This window comes from Lithobates pipiens, unplaced genomic scaffold (genome assembly GCF_037356315.1).
Source record: "Lithobates pipiens isolate NorthernLeopardFrog02 unplaced genomic scaffold, aLitPip1_a1.2 Scaffold_52, whole genome shotgun sequence".
Taxonomy (NCBI): domain Eukaryota; kingdom Metazoa; phylum Chordata; class Amphibia; order Anura; family Ranidae; genus Lithobates; species Lithobates pipiens.
In genome coordinates, this window is record NW_027507875.1 from 4,425,036 (window position 1) to 4,447,139 (window position 22,104).

At 49.3% G+C, this 22,104-nt stretch overlaps 4 pseudogenes; all 4 read right to left on the reverse strand.

Moving 5' to 3' along the window:
• Positions 1-13,505: 13,505 nt before the first annotated feature.
• LOC143957315 (5S ribosomal RNA) lies at positions 13,506-13,624 on the reverse strand (annotated as a pseudogene).
• A 324-nt stretch (positions 13,625-13,948) lies between these two features.
• Positions 13,949-14,067, reverse strand: LOC143957442 (5S ribosomal RNA; annotated as a pseudogene).
• Positions 14,068-17,610: 3,543 nt separating this feature from the next.
• LOC143957387 (5S ribosomal RNA) lies at positions 17,611-17,729 on the reverse strand (annotated as a pseudogene).
• Positions 17,730-18,421: 692 nt separating this feature from the next.
• Positions 18,422-18,540, reverse strand: LOC143957604 (5S ribosomal RNA; annotated as a pseudogene).
• Positions 18,541-22,104: the final 3,564 nt, after the last annotated feature.

Here is a 22,104-nt window from a genome sequence, read left to right on the forward strand (position 1 = left end):
AAGATTGGGGAAGGAAATGGCAGAAAAGGAAAAGAAGGGGTAAGGGGGTGTCGTGGGTAGAGTGGATAGGGTGGGGTCGGGTGGGGTCGGGTGGGGTCCCCTCCCAGGGAGCAAGAGACGCCCTCGGCTCACCAGCTCATCAGCTGTCCAACGTTTGGAACAGCGATCTCCAACGATCACCATGAGCTTACTATGTCTCGCGGAGGTATTCTTCCGAAAAGCGAAACTGGGTCCAGTAGAACCATCTGTTCCCATGCTCCTCCGTTTTATCCCTCATTGTGGCAGTCAGGTCTGCCATTCGTTCAATATCATTTACCCTTGCGAACCACTAGGTCACCATTGGAGCAGATTGCTCTTTCCACTGACTTGGGATGCAGGCCCTAGCTGCATTGAGGAGATGTTTAAGTAAGGACTTATGATAACGCTTTCTCGACATAGGAGTTAGATTGAGAAGAACTGCTGCGGGATCATTGGCTAAGGAAATGTCTGTGAACTTGTGGATGAGGCTCAGGACAGGCTGCCCGAATGTTTGTAATTTAGGGCATTCCCTGAAAATGTGGAGAATGGTGCCAATCTGTTGCCCACAGCGACAGCAGCGGTCAGATTGACCGGGGAATATTTTGGCCAACACCACCGGTGTACGATACCAGCGTGTGATCAGCTTATATGAGATCTCCTGATATTTACTGCAGAGTGACGACTTATGGGCGAAAAAGAGTATTCTGTCCTTCTGTGGTTTGGAGAATGTAGTTTGTTAGTCCCTTTTCCATTTAGCTAGGAAAGGTGGATCCGTGGAGGATTGTGCGTCTGTCAGGATTTGGTAGGACCTAGAGAGGGAACCACGAATTGGGCCATCATCCAGGCAAAGTTCCTCGAAGGGGTGGAATTGGCTAGAGAAGAACGAATGGTTAGGTAGTGATCTGAGGAAATGGATTAGCTGTCTAGCTCTCCAGCTATCCAATGCAACAGGTACTTGCTCTAGCAGTATGGTCCCCATGGGAATCAAGCCCGTGGGTCCAAGAAATAGGGCTGCTCTCAGAAGCCCTTTCGGGGCTTGCCTGGTAAAGGCCTGGTCAGACAGGCCTGGAGGGAATCTAGGATGTCCAATAATTGGGGTCATAGGAGAAGGGAAGTTAGTCAGGTGGGAAAGATGAAAAAAACTATCCATCTCGGCGAGCGAGGGGCCAATTAACGGGTGAGTAGTCACACAGGGCTCCAATGGCCTCCCCGCCCAAGGCAGACCAGCCAGTGGAACCCGCGCCTTCTCCTGCTCTAGCTTGACCCATAGCTTCAGTTCCCCATGCCGGTGTCTTATTACATATGGTCCCCCATCGGATAGTGTCCGCTGTGTACTGCGCATGCGCAGTACACAGCAACACAGATTCCGAAAATTGCCGAGCATGAACGGCGCCTGCGCACTGAGTCCAGGTTCTATCCCCACTATCCAAGTGGACATAGAGTAAGAATATAAAAGAGCCGAGCGCAGCGAGGCCGAGCCCGAAGGGTGGCGAGCGAAGCTCGCCTGCGAGGGGCCCTCTAATATTCACAACCCTATGTCCGCTTGGATGGTGGGGCTACCACCTCCACTCACCGCGCAGGCGCCGTTCAGCTTCGGAGATTTTCCGAAGCTTCGTCTGCTCCGTACTGCGCATGCGCAGTACGGTGCGGACACTATATCATGGCCGGACAGTATATGGCAGAACACCGGCACCAGTCAACCACCGGTGTCATGTGCGTTGCTGTGTAATATAGAGCAGGGTCCGGGCAGCCAATACCTCCCCGCAATTTCGGTCGCAATAGCATTGCCCTACCAATACGCATATGTTTCCCGCGCCAGAGGAACTTGATAAAGATTGAGCGAACCGCATGAAAGAAAGTCTGGGGTATTTTGATAGGTAAGGCTTGTAGTAGATAGAGAAGTCGTGGCATCGCGTTCATCTTCAACACATTACAGCGTCCGAACCATGACAGAGCTAGTGGGTCCCATCTTTTAAGGTCCGCTGTAAGCCCATAGGCTTCTTTTTATGTTGTTGGCTTTGACCTGTTTTTTTTGCTTGTTTCTCAAGGCGACCATCTTGGCGTTTGTCAAGAGGGTTGGGCGTGTCTTGAAGAGAACGCTTACGGCCACATCAACCTGAAAGCACCCAATGTCGTCTGATTTCAGAGGCTAAGCAGCGTCAGGCCTGGTTAGTACCTGGATGGGAGACTCCCTGGGAAGACCAGGTGCCATAGAAGGATCTGGTCTGGTTAGTGTCTTTTTTTTTTTTTTATTCTTTATTTACGGATTGCAGGTAATACAGAGACAAACTGTAAAAGACATAGATCCCTCAGTTTTCCAGGTTAACAAAAATACATAGTTAATACTTCGTGGGGGACCGGGGGAAACCTAACAACTTATGTCAGCAGCAGCCCCAGCCGTGGCTAGGCCACCACATTATCCCACTCTAATGATCTGGCACCCTAGTGTCTACTTATAAACCAGGGCAGTCCGCGGGGCAATCCCCCTCAAGGCCCAGACTGAGGGGCCTCTAACATCGGTCACCTTCATTCTATTGGTCAAAGAGCTCAGCCGGGACCACCCCGAGGGCCGCCAACCCCTGGCTGGGAAATCGAGGGAACAAAACGAAAAGATCCTTGCAATCACCATGTATTTTAATTATACTTGGGAGTTAGGGGGTAGGGAAAGAGGGGGGAGCAAATGGGCAGGAGAAGGGGATGGGGTAGAAAGAATGAAAGTTATAGGGGGCTAACAGTGCTACGAGGCAGACGGGGGAGAGAGTGAACCAGGGTGGTATACGAGAAGGGAGAGAAAGAAAGAGGACTCCGATGGGTTCCCACGGCCGGACCCTTCCCTCTATACACGTGCCAGAGCCTACAGATAGGATCTGTATGCGTCGGAAAACCTGAACAGGCTCCAAGACAACCAACAAGCAGTGTGCTCTTCCTCCCTGTTGCCTAACGCTGATGTGAGCTGTTCCATACGGTAGATGTCGCAAACTCTTGCAAACCAGTGAGACACCAGTGGAGCGGCCTGCTGTTTCCACATGCTAGGTATACATGCCCTGGCCCCACTCAGAAGATGTTTTAAGAGAGATTTATGGTACTTCTTGCTCGAGAGTGGGGTCAGATTGAGGAAGATCGCAGCTGGGTTGTTCTGGAGATCAATAGCCGTGAGGTCATAAATGATATTGAGAACCTGTCTCCAGAAATGGGCCAGTTGAGGGCATTCCCAGAAGATATGTAGTAACGTGCCGGCTTGTTCACCGCATCTCCAGCACAAAGGGCTGTGACCGGGAAACATAGCCGCCAGGACAGTGGGGGTCCTGTACCATCGGGTCAAAATTTTATAAGCTATTTCCTGGTATTTACTACATAGGGATGACTTGTGCGCAAAAAGAAGCGCGCGGTTCTTCTGGTCTGGCGAGAGCCGGACATGCAGGTCTCGCTCCCATTTTTCCACGAACACCAGGTTACCCTGGGAGAGTTGGTCCAGTAGGATGCGATATGACAGGGAAAGAGACCTTCGGGTCGGTCCCTCTCGTGAGAATACCTCCTCAAACGATGTTAGGGGTCTGCGGAATTCGCCACTGTTTGGCAAAGATTTCAAGAAGTGGGAGAGTTGGGAAAGCTTCCACTGTCCCAGGGCCGTGGTTGCTAACGCCTCGTACATAGTGGAGACCGCTGTCCACGTCCTAGGGCCAAGAAAAGAAGAGGCCCGCACAAGGTCCCAGTCAGGGTCGAGGCGGAAAGACTTTTCCGTCATGCCGGGTTCAAAGCGTGGGTGTCCAATAATAGGAGTCATGGGCGAAGGGAAACTGGGCACGCCCGTCAGGGTAAAATATCTGTCTAGCTCTTGTAACGTTGGCTCAATGTGTGGGTGTGCCCGCGTCGCTCCCGACCAGCCCGGTCCACTCCAGGGCAAACCCTCAAGTGGAAATGGTACGGATTCATGCTCCAGACGAACCCACAGCTTATCCTTCAGGTGTCTGCACCAGTCAACTACTCTGTTCATGTGCACCGCCGTATAGTACCATTCCGGATCTGGGAGGCCAATCCCTCCCTTGTCTTTTGGTCTGAGCAGTAATGTTCGGCTGAGTCTTGGAGGCCTGCCCTGCCATACGTATCGAATAAAGATGGAGCGCATGGCTTTAAAAAATGATTGGGGGATTTTTATCGGTAAGGCTTGTAATAGGTACAAGAGTCTGGGCATTACATTCATTTTGAGCACATTGCATCTCCCAAACCAAGAGGTCGCCAACTTTGACCACCTCTCTAGATCTACGGCAATTTTTTTTAGAAGCGGCTGGAAATTCAATTGGAAAATCAGATGTGGGTCCAGGGGAACCTTGGTACCCAGATATTGTATAGCCCCAGTTGCCCAACGAAAGGGAAAATTAGTGCTTAGACTCGTCTGGGCATTGGTAGACAGGGAGACGTTGAGTGCTTCCGATTTCTGTAAGTTAATTTTAAAATTTGACAGGGTGCCATATCGTCTTATTTCCGCTAAGAGATTCGGCAATGTAATGTGAGGCTCTGAGACATAGAACAAGAGGTCATCTGCAAAGGCTGCGACCTTATGGTGGTGTGAGGGGGTGTCCAGTCCCTTGATGTCTATGTTCTGCCTGATGTGGTGCAGCAAGGGTTCAAGCGATAGGACAAACAAAAGGGGGGACAACGGGCATCCCTGCCTCGTTCCATTGCCAATAGTGAAACGCGACTAGGCAAACCCATTGACCCTAACCATCGCCGTCGGTGACGAGTAAAGAGCTGTAACCCATGAAAGCATGGGGGGGGGGGGTACACCCAGGCTTCGCAGGGTGGCTAGCAAAAAAGGCCAGCTCACCCTGTCAAACGCTTTTTCTGTGTCCACAGAGAGCAACATAATCGGTAGTTTAAGGCGTCTGGCGCGTTCTATAACATTGATTGTCCTGGTAGTGTTGTCTCGGGCTTCCCTGTTACGAATAAACCCCACCTGATCCAGAGGTATCAGGCGTTGGAGAATGGGCACCAACTGCTCCGCCAGTATCTTAGTGAAGAGCTTAAGGTCGCTGTTTAATAAGGAGATGGGCCTGTAGTTCGCACAGAGAAGTGGATCCTTCTCCGGCTTGGGTATGACCGAGATGCTTGCCTGCAACAGCTCCGGTGGAAAGGTCTGGCCCTCCAATAGGGCGTTAAAAGCTGACACAAACGGCGTGGACAACAGGGAGAGGAAGGCCTTATAATAAGGGACCGTAAACCCATCTGGGCCTGGTGCCTTGCCCTTGGGTGAGTCTCTTAACGCTGTCGACAATTCCTCCGGGGAGATAGGTTGCGAGAGAAGCTCTATCTCTTCCTGTGTAAGCGACGGGAGGTTTGCCGAAGCTAGGTACTCATCAATGGCTGCTGTGCCGGCCTGGAGGGCATCTCCTGAGTCCCGGGGGTGCAAGTTATAAAGGGCTTCATAGAAAGATCGGAAACACTCCGCTATCTCCCGTGAATCATGAAGCTTGGCACCCGAAGGGGAGGTTATGGTTGGAATGAAGGACGCGTTGCGTTGGGCACGCAGGGAGTTCGCTAGGGACCTACTACACTTGTCTCCATATTCATAATACGTCCTGCGGACCCACATGAGTCTGGTTCTAGCCTGAAAGAGAGAGAAATCTCTGATTTGTTCTCTAAGATCTCTCACCTCCAGCGCAGCAGTCGGCTGGGATTTGTGTCGTTGTTCACACGCATGCAACTTGGCAATACGTTTGGAGAGAGCCTCAGTTTTGGCCACTTTGAGTCTATGACCATGTTTAATAAGAATGCCCCTAATGTAGCATTTATGAGCCGCCCATAACATGAGGGGGTTGGAAACAGAATCACGGTTATGATCAAAGTAACTTTCTAATTCCCTAAGCAGGTCTGCGTGGGTCTCAGGGTCCTTCAGGAGAGACTCGTTCAGTCTCCACCAGGACTGACCACGCGACTCCTGTTGTAGCTTCAGCATCAAAGAAATCGGGGCATGGTCAGACAGGGCTATGTGGCCTATCTGAGTGTCTGTGACCGCCGGGATAGCATTGTGGGTCGACTAAAAACATATCTATACGTGAGTAAGAACCATGAGCGGTGGAAAAGAACGTATAGTCCCTATCCTGTGGGTGAAGCGTACGCCACACATCGATCAGTCGGTGGGAGTGTAGCAGGTCTCTTATGTGTGAACGCGTTCTCGCAGAAATCGCAGAGGTGCCCGATGATGAGTCTCTGCGGGGGTCCAAGGTGAGGTTAAAGTCCCCCCCAACGATCAAAGTACCCTCCGAGAATGCAGCCAGGGCATCCAAGCATGCTTCTAAGGCCGGCAGCTGGTCCACATTCGGCATGTATAGGTTGGCAAGAGTAAAAGTTTGCGAGTGGAGAGTTCCCTTAATGAAGAGATATCTCCCTTCACTATCGGCTTGGACAGCTAACAGGCGCCACGGCAAGTTTTTAGCAAGAAGAACACACACTCCTCTCGATTTGGAAGTAGGGGACGTGCTGTGGTGGGCCAGGGGGAAGTGCTTACTATAAAGCCGTGGTATTTGGTCTGTCCTGAAATGGGTCTCCTGGAGGAAAACTATTTGGGGCTTCATCCGCCACAATTCTGTTAGGCAGCTGGACCTTTTTTCAGGTACATTCAGCCCTTTCACATTCCAGGAAACCAGCTTCAGGGCCATGACGGCAGTGGTACCCGGCCGGCGGTCCCCACCAGAGTCAGTAGTAGATATAGAGTTCAAGCACAGAGGAAGAGGAGGAGAAAAAGGAAAAGCAGTAACGAAGCGGAGAAGGTCCGGAGTTAGTAGGGAGGAGGAGGGTAGGAGGGGTGGGGATAGATCGGGGAATTGCTAAAGCTCCTATCGGAGAGAACCTGCCGGTTAGGGCAGAGGGGCCTAGTGGGGGAAGAGGTAAGGCACTGCAGAGGGAGGAACTCGTCGGTGCAGTACCCCTCCAGCATCCCATGGTCCATGCAGTCGCAATCGGGCGTGCACGGAGCTTCTTTGGCATCTTAACTACGACATCAAACGCATTATAGAACATCACTGCAGCAGGTATCGGGCAGTTAACAACAGTAGAACAGTGCATAATTAGACCAACATATTAAACTTTTCAACACAGAGTATAGATAAATTTATACCACCCAGGCACCCGCCCCTCCCCCCCAAAAAAAAAATGGAAAAAAGGGGGGGGGAGGAGAGGGGGAGGGAGCGGGAACGCCGCCCAGGGGCACCCGGGGGGCACCACCAGGCAGTCCAAAAACACAAAGAGCGCCGAGACTAGGGCACCTGTAGATAAACAGTAACGAGAATGGTGAACAGTACCGCCAATGACTCAGGGCTTCGTCCAGGAAGCGCAGTGTCCAACTCTGTTCTTCCAATGTCCTTCCTCTCCCCTAGCGGGGGCACTGGGAACAATGGCCCGTGGCATGGTAAACAACACAAAGCTGGATACTCCAGCCGTCTATGTTGGTAGAGAAAAAGAAAACAAAAAAAAAAGGGTATAACACAGGAATAACGGAAAATTACTGTACTCTCTCAGGGTTCACGATCTTGGGGGGCCTGCGATCTCTGACGTTGGGATCGACGGTGGCGTCTCACTCTCTGTGGCCTGGTTGAGGGGTTGTTCGTCGGGGCCAACCAGTCGGGGACCTGAACCGAGGGCAGGCCCAAAGCCTCCAGAAAGGACGGGACCTCCGAAGGGTGTCGTAGCGCAAGGGGCCTCCCATTTTTGCGCACTATAAGGTGAAACGGATGGCCCCACTTGTATGGAATCCTCCGTTCAGTTAGGTGTTCCAGAAGGGGTCGCAGACAGCGTCTCATCTGGAAGGTCTTGCGGGATACATCTGGCAGAAGGGTGACTTGGGCCCCGTCAAAATCAATGCTGCCTTTGCGCCACGACGCTTGCAGGACATCCTCCCTAACTGAGTAATTGTGGAGACAGCATAAAACGTCACGTGGCCGGTTCTCTGTGGGGCTCCTGGGGCCCAGGGTCCTGTGGACTCTATCAATGGCTATTACTGTGTCAGCAGCGCAGTCCAGACAGGCGTTAAATATAGCTGTAACTGTGGCTTTGAGGTCTGCCTGGCCAGTGGCTTCGGGCAAGTCTCTGATCCTGATGTTGCATCTGCGGTTGCGATTCTCAAGGTCATCCACTAGGAGTTGCAACTGTGCCACTCTGTCAGCAAGGGTATCATGTGCGGCTTGCAGGCCAGAAACATCAGTGGTCAGGGAGGTCACATCCGATGCCAGGGTGGTCACCCGCTCGTTCGTAGCCGACACGTCACGTTTGACCCCTGCGATTTCATGTCGCAAGGTCGTTTCAATCCTGGCTGCCATACATCTAAAGTCAGCTTTAGTGGGAAGGTTTTGGAGTAAAGCTAGGATGGCCTTGTCCCCCAATAATGCTGGTGCTGGTGGCAGCGGTGGGTCCCCCTGTGTGTCTGAGGCGAGAGCAGCCTGGCCATTCGGTCCTGGGATGAGGCTTCCACTGCGGGAGGGTCTCTGGGACAGTTGGGAGTTGTGAGGGAACCAGGGTGGCAGGCCGCTATGGTCCGGGCTGTCAAGCGAGGCCATGGACAGTGAGCGGGGGAGACACGGGGACAAGTCACTAGGCGGGGAGAACGGGGGCATGTCGTGTCCCTGCATAGCAGTCTGCTCACCTTCCCTCTGTGCCGCGTGTCCTGGAGCGCCAGAGGCCGCGGGCGCCATCTTGGCTGGATCCGGCGTGGAGGCCGGAGGCTGCAGCGGGACCAAGTACCTGTCCATGGCAGCAGCGGCGGACCCCGCTCGGCTGGCTGTGTTCCGCCGAAGCGCGGAGATGTCGGCGATGCCGAAATATGCGACCAAACTGTGGTAAAGGGGTGCGGAGGGGTCACGGACCGGGAGCTCCGGAAAAGAGCGTCCTCACTCCTTCATGCCTAGGCCACGCCCCCCCTGGTTAGTGTCTTGATTGGGAGATCGCCTGGGAATACTGGATGCCGTAGGCTTCTTTTTATGTTGTTGGCTTTGACCTGTTTTTTTTAGCTTGTTTCCCAAGGTGACCATCTTGGCCTTTGTCAAGAGGCTTCAGAGTGCCCAAAGAGAGTGCCTACGGCCAAATCCCCTATATAGTATCTTATATATAATAACTAAAAATATTATTTATTATTATAGATATAGATATATAGTATAGTGATTTGGCCGTAGGCACTCTCTTTGGGCACTCTGAAGCCTCTTGACAAAGGCCAAGATGGTCACCTTGGGAAACAAGCTAAAAAAAACAGGTCAAAGCCAACAACATAAAAAGAAGCCTACGGCATCCAGTATTCCCAGGCGATCTCCCAATCAAGACACTAACCAGACCAGATCCTTCTATGGCACCTGGTCTTCCCAAGGAGTCTCCCATCCAGGTACTAACCAGGCCTGACGCTGCTTAGCCTCTGAAATCAGACGAGATCGGGTTCTTTCAGGTTGATGTGGCCGTAAGCGTTCTCTTCAAGACACGCCCAACCCTCTTGACAAACGCCAAGATGCTCACCTTGAGAAACAAGCAAAAAAAAACAGGTCAAAGCCAACAACATAAAAAGAAGCCTATGGGCTTACAGCGGACCTTAAAAGATGGGACCCACTAGCTCTGTCATGGTTCGGACCCTGTAATGTGTTGAAGATGAACGCGATGCCACGACTTCTGTATCTACTACAAGCCTTACCTATCAAAATACCCCAGACTTTCTTTCATGTGGTTCACTCAATCTTTATCAAGTTCCTCTGGCGCGGAAAACATATGCGTATTGGTAGGGCAATGCTATTGCGACCGAAATTGCGGGGAGGTATTGGCTTCCCGGACCCTGCTCTATATTACACAGCGACGCACATGACACCGGTGGTTGACTGGTGCCGGTGTTCTGCCATATACTGTCCGGCCATGATATAGTGTCCGCGCCGTACTGCGCATGCGCAGTACGGAGCAGACGAAGCTTCGGAAAATCTCCGAAGCTGAACGGCGCCTGCGCGGTGAGTGGAGGTGGTAGCCCCACCATCCAAGCGGACATAGGGTTGTGAATATTAGAGGGCCCCTCGCAGGCGAGCTTCGCTCGCCACGCTTCGCTCGCCTCGCTGCGCTCGGCTCTTTTATATTCTTACTCTGTGTCCACTTGGATAGTGGGGATAGAACCTGGACTCGACATCTACCGTATGGAACAGCTCACATCAGCGTTAAGCGACCGGAGGAAGAGCACACTGCTCGTTGGTTGTCTTGGAGCCTGTTCAGGTTTTCCAACGCATACAGATCCTATCTGTAGGCTCTGGCACGTGTATAGAGGGAAGGGTCCGGCCGTGGGAACCCATCGGAGTCCTCTTTCTTTCTCTCCCTTCTCGTATACCACCCTGGTTCACTCTCTCCCCCGTCTGCCTCGTAGCACTGTTAGCCCCCTATAACTTTCATTCTTTCTACCCCCATCCCCTTCTCCTGCCCATTTGCTCCCCCCTCTTTTCCTACCCCCAACTCCCAAGTATAATTAAAATACATGGTGATTGCAAGGATCTTTTCGTTTTGTTCCCTCGATTTCCCAGCCAGGGGTTGGCGGCCCTCGGGGTGGTCCCGGCTGAGCTCTTTGACCAATAGAATGAAGGTGACCGATGTTAGAGGCCCCTCAGTCTGGGCCTTGAGGGGGATCGCCCCGGGGACTGCCCTGGTTTATAAGTAGACACTGGGGTGCCAGATCATTAGAGTGGGATAATGTGGTGGCCTAGCCACGGCTGGGGCTGCTGCTGACATAAGTTGTTAGGTTTCCCCCGGTCCCCCACGAAGTATTAACTATGTATTTTTGTTAACCTGGAAAACTGAGGGATCTATGTCTTTTACAGTTTGTCTCTGTATTACCTGCAATCCATAAATAAAGAATAAAAAAAAAAAAGACACTAACCAGACCAGATCCTTCTATGGCACCTGGTCTTCCCAGGGAGTCTCCCATCCAGGTACTAACCAGGCCTGACGCTGCTTAGCCTCTGAAATCAGACGACATCGGGTGCTTTCAGGTTGATGTGGCCGTAAGCGTTCTCTTCAAGACACGCCCAACCCTCTTGACAAACGCCAAGATGGTCGCCTTGAGAAACAAGCAAAAAAAACAGGTCAAAGCCAACAACATAAAAAGAAGCCTATGGGCTTACAGCGGACCTTAAAAGATGGGACCCACTAGCTCTGTCATGGTTCGGACGCTGTAATGTGTTGAAGATGAACGCGATGCCACGACTTCTGTATCTACTACAAGCCTTACCTATCAAAATACCCCAGACTTTCTTTCATGCGGTTCGCTCAATCTTTATCAAGTTCCTCTGGTGCGGAAAACATATGCGTATTGGTAGGGCAATGCTATTGCGACCGAAATTGCGGGGAGGTATTGGCTTCCCGGACCCTGCTCTATATTACACAGCGACGCACATGACACCGGTGGTTGACTGGTGCCGGTGTTCTGCCATATACTGTCCGGCCATGATATAGTGTCCGCGCCGTACTGCGCATGCGCAGTACGGAGCAGACGAAGCTTCGGAAAATCTCCGAAGCTGAACGGCGCCTGCGCGGTGAGTGGAGGTGGTAGCCCCACCATCCAAGCGGACATAGGGTTGTGAATATTAGAGGGTCCCTCGCAGGCGAGCTTTGCTCGCCACGCTTCGGGCTCGGCCTCGCTGCGCTCGGCTCTTTTATATTCTTACTCTATGTCCACTTGGATAGTGGGGATAGAACCTGGACTCAGTGCGCAGGCGCCGTTCATGCTCGGCAATTTTCGGAATCTGTGTTGCTGTGTACTGCGCATGCGCAGTACACAGCGGACACTATCCGATGGGGGACCATATGTGATAAGACACCGGCATGGGGAACTGAAGCTATGGGTCAAGCTAGAGCAGGAGATGGCGCGGGTTCCACTGGCTGGTCTGCCTTGGGCGGGGAGGCCATTGGAGCCCTGTGTGACTACTCACCCGTTAATTGGCCCCTCGCTCGCCGAGATGGATAGTTTTTTTCACCTTTCCAACCTGACTAACTTCCCTTCTCCTATGACCCCAATTATTGGACATCCTAGATTCCCTCCGGGCCTGTCTGACCAGGCCTTTACCAGGCAAGCCCCGAAAGGGCTTCTGAGAGCAGCCCTATTTCTTGGACCCACGGGCTTGATTCCCACGGGGACCATACTGCTAGAGCAAGTACCTGTTGCATTGGATAGCTGGAGAGCTAGACAGCTAATCCATTTCCTCGGACCACTACCTAACCATTCGTTCTTCTCTAGACAATTCCACCCCTTCGAGGAACTTTGCCTGGATGATGGCCCAATTCGTGGTTCCCTCTCTAGGTCCTACCAAATCCTGACAGACGCACAATCCTCCACGGATCCACCCTTCCTAGCTAAATGGAAAAGGGACTTACAAACTACATTCTCCAAACCACAGAAGGACAGAATACTCTTTTTCGCCCATAAGTCGTCACTCTGCAGTAAATATCAGGAGATCTCATATAAGCTGATCACACGCTGGTATCGTACACCGGTGGTGTTGGCCAAAATATTCCCCGGTCAATCTGACCGCTGCTGTCACTGTGGGCAACAGACTGGCACCATTCTCCACATTTTCTGGGAATGCCCTAAATTACAAACATTCTGGCAGCCTGTCCTGAGACTCATCCACAAGTTCGCAGACATTTCCTTAGCCAATGATCCCGCAGCAGTTCTTCTCAATCTAACTCCTATGTCGAGAAAGCGTTATCATAAGTCCTTACTTAAACATCTCCTCAATGCAGCTAGGGCCTGCATCCCAAGTCAGTGGAAAGAGCAATCTGCTCCAATGGTGACCCAGTGGTTCGCAAGGGTAAATGATATTGAACGAATGGAAGACCTGACTGCCACAATGAGGGATAAAACGGAGGAGCATGGGAACAGATGGTTCTACTGGACCCAGTTTCGCTTTTCGGAAGAATACCTCCGCGAGACATAGTAAGCTCATGGTGATCGTTGGAGATCGCTGTTCCAAACGTTGGACAGCTGATGAGCTGGTGAGCCGAGGGCGTCTCTTGCTCCCTGGGAGGGGACCCCACCCTATCCACTCTACCCACGACACCCCCTTACCCCTTCTTTTCCTTTTCTGCCATTTCCTTCCCCAATCTTCTCTTTCCCCTTCTCCCTCCTTTCAGTTCTACTATTTCCCTTCTTAACTCAAAAAAGGGAAAAGAAAATGGTATGTTCCGACCCCATTTGACTACTACACAATACTCTTCCCCTATCTATGGATATCTAAACTCTTCGAGGGTAGCAGGGCTAGTATCAAAAATATTTTAAGTGGTAGAGGATCCCAACGAGATGGAGCTTTAATCTCATCTTGATATGACCGCAAAGCTGTACACGTGCTATTCTCCTCAGACTTCTTACCATTGGCTCTGATATCCATGCAATATGATCATTTGATTGTAACTATTTGTATCACACATTCTGTGAAGTTGCCTTTACATTGTATGTCGCATACTACTAAATAAAAAAAAAAAAAAACAGAAGCCTATGGCACCTGGTATTCCCAGGCGGTCTCCCATCCAGGTACTAACCAGGCCCGACACTGTTTAGCATCCGAGATCAGACGAGATTGGGTGCTTTCAGGGTGATGGGGCCATAGGTGATCTCTTCGGGCACTCTCAACCCTCTTGACAAATGCCAAGATGGTCACCTTGGGAAACAAGTGAAAAAAAAACAACAGGTCAATGTCAACAACATAAAAAGAAGAATACGGCACCTGGTATTCCAACGCCATCTCCCATCCAGGTACTAACTAGGCCCAACCCTTCTTAGCCTCAGAGAAGAGAAGAGATAGGGCTCTTTCAGGGTGATGCTGCTGTAAGCGATCTCTTTGGGCACTCTCAACCCTCTTGACAAATGCCAAGATGGTCACCTTGGGAAACAAGAAAAAAAAAAAAACTAATCAACGCCAACAACATAAAAAGAAGCCTACAATAACTGGTAATCCCAGGTGGTCTCCCATCCAGGTACTAACCAGGCCAGACTCTTCTTAGCCTCCAAGATCAGACGAGATTGGGTGCTTTCAGAGTGATGTGGCCATAGGCAATCTCTTCAGGCACTCTCAACCCTCTTGACAAACACCAAGATGGTCACTTTGGGAAATAAGCGGAAAAAAAAACAGGTCAACGCCAACAACATAAAAAGAAGTCTACGACACCTGGTATTCCCAGGCGGTCTCCCATCCAGGTACTAACAAGGCCCGACTCTATTAGCCTCCAACATCAAACGAGATCGGGTGCTTTCAGGGTGATGTGCCCGTAGGCAATCTCTTCAGGCACTTTCAACCCTCTTGACAAACGCCAAGATGGTCACCTTGGGAAACAAGCAAAAAAATATAAATAAGTCGGAAGCTAGAGACAATACGGCCCGAGTCCTCAATTTAATCCATGCGGCGCATTAACAGGGAAGGCCCTTGCTTATGTTGTCAACGGACGCGGAGAAGGACTTTGACAGGGTGGCCTGGCACTTTATGCAGGCCACCCTGGAACATATAGGTCTTGGCCCCAACATGATGAGCTGGGTAATGTCGCTTTACTCCACGCCGTCGGCAGCGGTACGGGTGACCGAGGGGTGCTCGGACTCTTTCCCCATCACTAATGGGACGAGGCAGGGGTGCCCTCTGTCTCCCCTAATTTTAATTCTGACACTGGAACCACTTATGTGTCACGTTCGGAATGACCCGAATATTACTGGCATATCCAAACCCTCGGCACACCACAAAATTGCGGCGTACGCTGACGATCTAATTTTTTCCGTCTCCAATCCACACATTTTGCTTCCCAAAATACTTGCGTCTCTACAGCGACACGGCAGCCTATCAAACTATAAAAACAATTGCGCCAAGTCGGCTGTATTGAATATATCGGTCCCGGATGGTGAGGCCAAGAGGCTCCGGTCCGCTTTTCCATTCTACTGGGCTGAAAAATCTATACGTTAACTGGGCGTTGACATCGCAGCGGATTTAGCGCAATTGTACCTGCTTAATTTTGTCCCTCTCCTGGATAGACTGAAATCTGATTTGGGAAACTGGCATGCTTTAACACTGACCTGGTTCGGGCGCTGTAATGCATTCAAAATGATGGCCCTCCCTCGGATCTTATACATGTTCCAGACATTACCGATCTGGTTACCCCCAATTTTTTTCAGACAACTGCAGGTGCTGCTCCGGGACTTTATTTGAGCGCGCAAACCGCCCAGAGCCCGTTTGCAATTGCTTGCCAGACCAAAGGACAAGGGGGGTCTGGGTCTCCCAGATCTCAGACAATACTACAGAGTGACTCTGCTAGCGAGAGTCGTTGATTGGCATTGTAATGGCCCACACAAGCAGTGGGTGGAGATGGAGATTGAGGATGGATCCATTCCCCTATTGACCTCCCCGTGGCTCCTGTCCTCCCTACCAAAAGACCTTAGAGGTCACCCCGTAGTGGGAGCTACGTTGGCTGTTGTGCGGAGGTTGTTCCGCTGCACACACATTGCTCCCCTGCCATCACCAATGACTCCGGTTATAGGTGATCCAGACTTCCCACTGGGATTTACCAACAAGAAACTGCGACAGTTGACAGTGGTGGGGAAACAGCGTCTGGGAGAGGTGTGGCCCACGGGAGGGCTCCCGACCACGCAAACTGACGCCGAGCTTTCTGACCCTCCGCTTGACTTGTTTAGTGCTTATCAACTTCGTCCCTTTCTTCTGGCCATACAAAGGGCCCCCTAAACTCCTAGAGACCTGACACCCTATAAATCCATCTGTCACAAAAGGGAACCTGTGCGACACACCCTCTCCCTCCTGTACAACCTATTGAGTAGTCAGGAGGAGGAGTCGACCCCACCATTTATCCACAAATGGGAGAGGGACTTAGGCATCACATTTACCCCACAACAGATAGGGAAGATCCTGACCTTAGTACATAAAGCTTCCATCGCAAACCAATATCAAGATACAAGATAGTCTCACGCTGGTATAGAGTCCCATACCTTCTGAATAAAATGGATAGATCGATCCCGGATGTTTGTTGGAGGTGAAATTCAGATATGGGGACCATGGGACACCTTTTCTGGGCATGCCCAACCTTGAGGAACTTTTGGGTTCCCAGTAGCGTGCCTTCTACACTTGACCGAACAGCCTGTTCGAAAATACAAAAAAACCCTCACAATGCAACTCCTGAATGCCGCCCGGGCCTGCATTCCCGCACTGTGGAGGCAGCCTCAGCCCCCATCCAAGGTGCTGTGGTATTCCAAAGTCAATCATATTCTCCGGATGGAAGAATTGACCGCCACCCTTCACAACACTGAAGAGGCATTTAGTGTTACATGGAGGCCCTGGAGGTATTTTACTGGTACTCGAGACTACATTCGGGAGGTGAGCAGTGCCCCCGTCCCAGAAAACGACTGAACATCTAACGTTTACCTACGTAGGCCATGTCTGCCCTGGGTGGCATTCCCCCCCTCCCTTTTTGTCTTTATTTTTCTTTTTTTCCCCGCCGATATCCCCCCACCTCCTCTCTCTCCGTCTTTGCACTCTCTTCTTCCCCCGTCCTCCCTTTTGACTATGCCTTGTCTCCTTACTAGCCTTTGGGACCCAGAAGAGCCCCAGGGTTCTGGACACGACCGGCTCATATTTTACTCTGGTTCACATAGGTCATGATAAGCTGGCTCGCTGTGGTCCCAGTTGCTCTCCATGATTACATTTGTCCGAACAGGGCTGCATTAGTTATACTGTACTACATGTCCGAGGTGGGGTTTCTCTATTTTCTGCATGAAACTGTAGGACTCCCCTCTGAGAACCCAGAGTTATTTGGCTGCCTATTTTTTGTTAGCATGTAATTGTGACCCTGGGTCATGCTGTATGGTTGACTGTTATATTTATGTTGTTCTACTTAATAAAAGAATAAAAAAAATAAAAAAAATAAGTCAATGCCAACAGCTTAAACCTAAAGCCTATGGCATCGAGAAATCCCAGGCGGTCTCCCATCCAGGTACTAACCATGTCCCAACCCTGCTTAGCCTCTGAGATCAAATGCACGCTCAACCCTCTTGACAAACGCCAAGATGGTCACCTTGGGAAACAAACAAAAAAAACAAGTCAACGCCAACAACATAAAAAGAAGCCTGCGGCATCTGGAAAACCCAGGCGGTCTCCCATCCAGGTACAAACCAGGCCCAACCCTGCTTAGCCTCTGAGACCAAACGAGATTGGGCGCTTTCAGGGTGTTGTGCCCGTAAGCAATTTCTTTGTGCACTCTCAACCCTCTTGACAAATGCCAAGATGGTCACCTTGGGAAACAAGGGAAAAAAAACAGGTCAAAGCCAACAACATAAAAAGAATCCTACGGTATCCGGTATTCCCAGGCGATCTCCCAATCAAGACACTAACCAGACCAGATCCTTCTATGTCACCTGGTCTTCCCAGGCAGTCTCCCATCCAGGTACTAACCAGGCCTGATGCTGCTAAGCCTCTGAAATCAGATGAGATCGGGTGCTTTCAGGGTGATGTGGCCGTAAGTGTTCTCTTCAAGACACGCCCAACCCTCTTGACAAACGCCAAGATGGTCGCCTTGAGAAACAAGTTCAAAGCCAACAACAAAAAAAGAAACCTATGGCACCTGGTATTTCCAGGCGGTCTCCCATCCAGGTACTAACCAGGCCCGACACTGTTTAGCCTCTGAGATCAGATGAGATTGGGCACTTTCAGGGTGATGGGGCCGTAGGTGATCTCTTTGGGCACTCTCAACCCTCTTGTTAAACACCAAGATGGTCACCTTGGGAAACAAGCGAAAATAAACAGGTAAACGCCAACAACATAAAAAGAAGCCTACGGCACCTGGTATTCACAGATAGTCTCCCATACAGGTATTAACCAGGCCGTACACTGCTAGGTCTCCGAGATCAATGAGATTGTGCGCTTTCAGGGTGATGTGGCCATAGGTGTTCTATTTAGACACTCTCAACCCTCTTGACAAATACCAAGATGGTTATCTTGGGAAACAAGTGAAAAAAAAAGGTCAACGCCAACAACATAGACCCTGGCGGTCTCCCATCTGACCCAGACCCTGCTTAGCCTCTGAGATTTGGCGCTTTCAGGGTGATGTGACCTCAGACGAACGCTTTGGGACATACTCAAAACTCTTGACTGATGCTAAAATGGTCACCTTGGGAAACAAGCGAAAGAAAAACAGGTCAAAGCCAACAATATAAAAAGATTCCTACGGCACCTTTAATTAGGTACTATCCAGGCCGGACCCTGCTTAGCCTCTGAGATCAGATGAGATTGGGCGCTTTCAGGGGGATGTGGCCGTAGGAGATTTCTTTGGGCTCTCTCAGCCCTCTTGACAAATGCCAAGATGATCACCTTGGGAAACAAGCGGAAAAAAAAACCATGTCAATGCCAACAACATAAAAAGAATCCTACGGCACCTGGTATTCCCAGTTGGTCTCCCATCCAGTTACTAATCAGGCCCGACAATGCTTAGCCTCCGAGATCAGACAAGATCAGGCACTTTCAAGGGGATGGGGCCATAGGCGATCTCTTCGGGCACTCTCAACCATCTTGACAAACGCCAACATGGTCATCTTGGGAAACAAGCGAAAAAAACCAAGTCATTGCCAACATTGGAGGCTAAGCAGGGTTGAGCAATCAGTTTCCTTGCCTGAAATAGGCATCTCAGAACTGCCATCTGGCTACTTCCCGGGTTTCCAACTCCTTCAACTAATCCCAGGAGACAATACTTCGCCTCCATCCTGGTGGAGGTTCCAACCACCCGATCAATGGTTCCTGTCACCTCTGTCCAGTAGCGGATCAACTTCGGGCATCTCCAAAACATGTGCATCATGTCTCCCCCCATGTTCCCGCACCGGGGGCAACTTGCGTCCGGCCGTTCGGCCAAACTGAAAAAGTTTACGAGGAGCATAATAGGTTCTATATAATAAGAACAGATGTGACATCCTCTGTGAGGAGAGCCACAATTCACCACAGGCAGGATTCCTGTGGCCAATTATAGCTCAGGGGGGTTTAGTACACACCCCACACTATATAAGGCCGCCAGCACGGCGGCCTTGTATAGTGTGTTGCGGTGGTCAGGGAAAGAGGACGATAGGCAGGGACAGTGTCTTTACTGCTTGGGAACCTAGCACTGTTACAGTGGGTGTTATGTGCCTCCTGCACAGTACACACCTGAAGCTACCCTTTATTACTGGTGTTCAATTTCTGCAATACATGCATCTGCAAGTTAGAGTCGGTGTTGTGTGCCTCCTGCACAGTATACACCTTATTGCTGGTGTTCTGTTTCTGTAATACAGGAACCTAGCACTGTTACAGTGCTAGGGTGTACAGAGAAGCTGGTATATATAGAAGACTACAGCATACAGAAGAAAGGCTAGTGAATACAGAATACAGGTTTCGTGTATGTAGATAGGCTTGAGTATACAGAGATGCTAGAGTAAACAGTGAGGCTGGGGTACACAGAGAGGCTAGTTTAAAGACAAATACAAAGATGTTAGTGTATATAGAGAGGTTAGTGTATAGAGAGAGTCGAGTGTATACAGAAAGGACAGTGCATATAGAGAAGCTAGTGTATACAGAAAGGGTATACATGAAAGCTGACATTCTATACAGAAGACTGGGTAGTGTATACAGAGAGCCTAGTGGGTACAGAAGACAGGCTGGTGTATTCTAGCTAGTTTTTACAGTCTAGTGTATACAGAAGACAGGCTGTGGTATACAGAGAGTTTAGTGTATTCAGAGAGTCTAGTGTATACAGTCGGCGAGTGTATACATAAGACTGGCTAGTTTACACAGTGTTTACAGAGATGCAAGGGTGTACAGAGAAGCTGGTATATATAGAAGACTACAGCATACAGAAGAAAGGCTAGTTAATACACAATACAGAAGACTCGTGTATGTAGATAGGCTTGAGTATACAGAGATGCTAGAGTAAACAGTGAGGCTGGGGTACACAGAGAGGCTAATTTAAAGAGAGGCTAGTATATACAAAGATGTTAGTGTATATAGAGAGGTTAATGTATAGAGATGGTCGAGAGTATACAGAAAGGACAGTGCATATAGAGAAACTAGTGTATACAGAAGACAGGCTTGGGTATACATCAAAGCTGACAGTGTATACAGAAGACTGGGTAGTGCATACAGAGAGTCTATTGGGTAAAGAAGACAGGCTGGTGTATTCTAGCTAGTTTTTACAGTCTAATGTATACAGAAGACAGGCTGTGGTATACTTGAGGGTTTAGTGTATTCAGAGAGTCTAGTGTACAGAGATGCAAGGGTGTACAGAGAAGCGAGAAGCTAGTATATATAAGGCTAGTGAATACAGGCTAGTGAATACAGAATACAGACTCGTGTATGCAGATAGGCTTGAGTATACAGAGATGCTAGAGTAAACAATGAGGCTGGGGTACACAGAGAGGCTAATTTAAAGAGAGGCTAGTATATACAAAGATGTACGGCACCTGGTATTCACAGATAGTCTCCCATACACGTTTAGTGTATTACAGAGATGCAAGGGTGTACAGAGAAGCTAGTATATATAGAAGACTACAGCATACAGAAGAAAGGCTAGTGAATACAGAATAAAGGCTGGCTTCTACGGAGAGGCTACCACTACGGAGATGCAGAACACTATCTAGGGTATATAGAGAGGCTAGATTATACAGAGAGGCTAGTGCATAGAGTGAAGCTATTGTATATATAGAAGCCTGGTTAGTGTATACAGAGAAGCTAGTGTGTACAGAAGAAAGGCTAGACAGGCTATAAAGAGAGACAAGTTTTTACAGAAGACAGTTTGGGGTATACAGAGATGCTAGTTTATACAGAGGATACAGAAGACAGAAGACGGGCTAGTGTATTCAGAACATAGGCTAGTGTATATCGAAGACAGGCTATTGTATGCAGAAGACCGGCTAGTGTAAACATACTGGTGTATATAGAGAGGCTAGTGAATTTAGAGGGTAGGCTAAGTGATAACAGAAGACAATCTGGGCTATACAGAGACATCTCATCATTTCATCTAGCTCACATCTCTAATGGAGTTTGTCTCATTGCCATGTTATGCCTTTTCATTCTTATGCTAAATATAGATCACTACACGATTTTAATCATCCACATCAAGCAGGCAATAAAACTATCATACATCAAAATAAACCATGTACGCTTTTGCTCTATTTTGCATATTTGTACCGGGACTGTGAGTATGTGACAGTCCTGACACACCATCCTGACTTATTTTTCTTTATTTCTTATTAGAAATGGAGAGTACTATCTCAAAATCCGCATAAATCTATTCACTTCCATGAGTTCTATCGCTAATTGTACCTTAATGCAAAATGTTCACAAAACCATCCATTTGCTACCAGACATGCTGCACATACTAAGAGTAATGTAACCATCGCTCTCTAACGATGTAAACAGTTTTATTGCTTTTCTGATATTGACCGAGTAGCTCTGACATTAACTGAGTATCTCTCTGCACTATGATCTTATTAATAATAATAATAATAATAATAATAATAATAGGATTGTGTAATGCAAAGATCAACTAGTCTAATATAAGCTTTCTCATTGGTACCGGCATATCCTTTAAATTTAGACTAACGCAACTATTTCTCGGCCATTTTCAAGCTAAGCTTTCAATCTCTTACCATTGAACAGCGATACTTCCTCCCTACAATATTAAGCCATTTAAATGTCCTATTGGTCGTCTATATTATACAACTCTCTGAAAAGCCTATATGTAGAGAATAAAACTAGTCTTACATCTTAATAAAACAGTTTTATTACTCAACCAGTATCAGCTGTCATGTACTGTATTACTTCTTTTTCTCCACCTTATCTGTCACAGTTAAAACACAGTGACAAAACATTTCTTTTTACCGCAGCAAAATGTGAGAAAAGCAGTGTAAGCCGTCTTTCTGCCATATGCAACCATCTCTCGCTACCTCTATGCAATAGGATTCTCTTTCCAGTGGAAAAGGAAAACAGTCAGTGTAAGCCGTCTTCGTGCGTAACAAAATTAATGGAACGATTTACACGTTAGAATTTGCAAGCTACGTCAATTTACTATTAAATAGAGTACCTT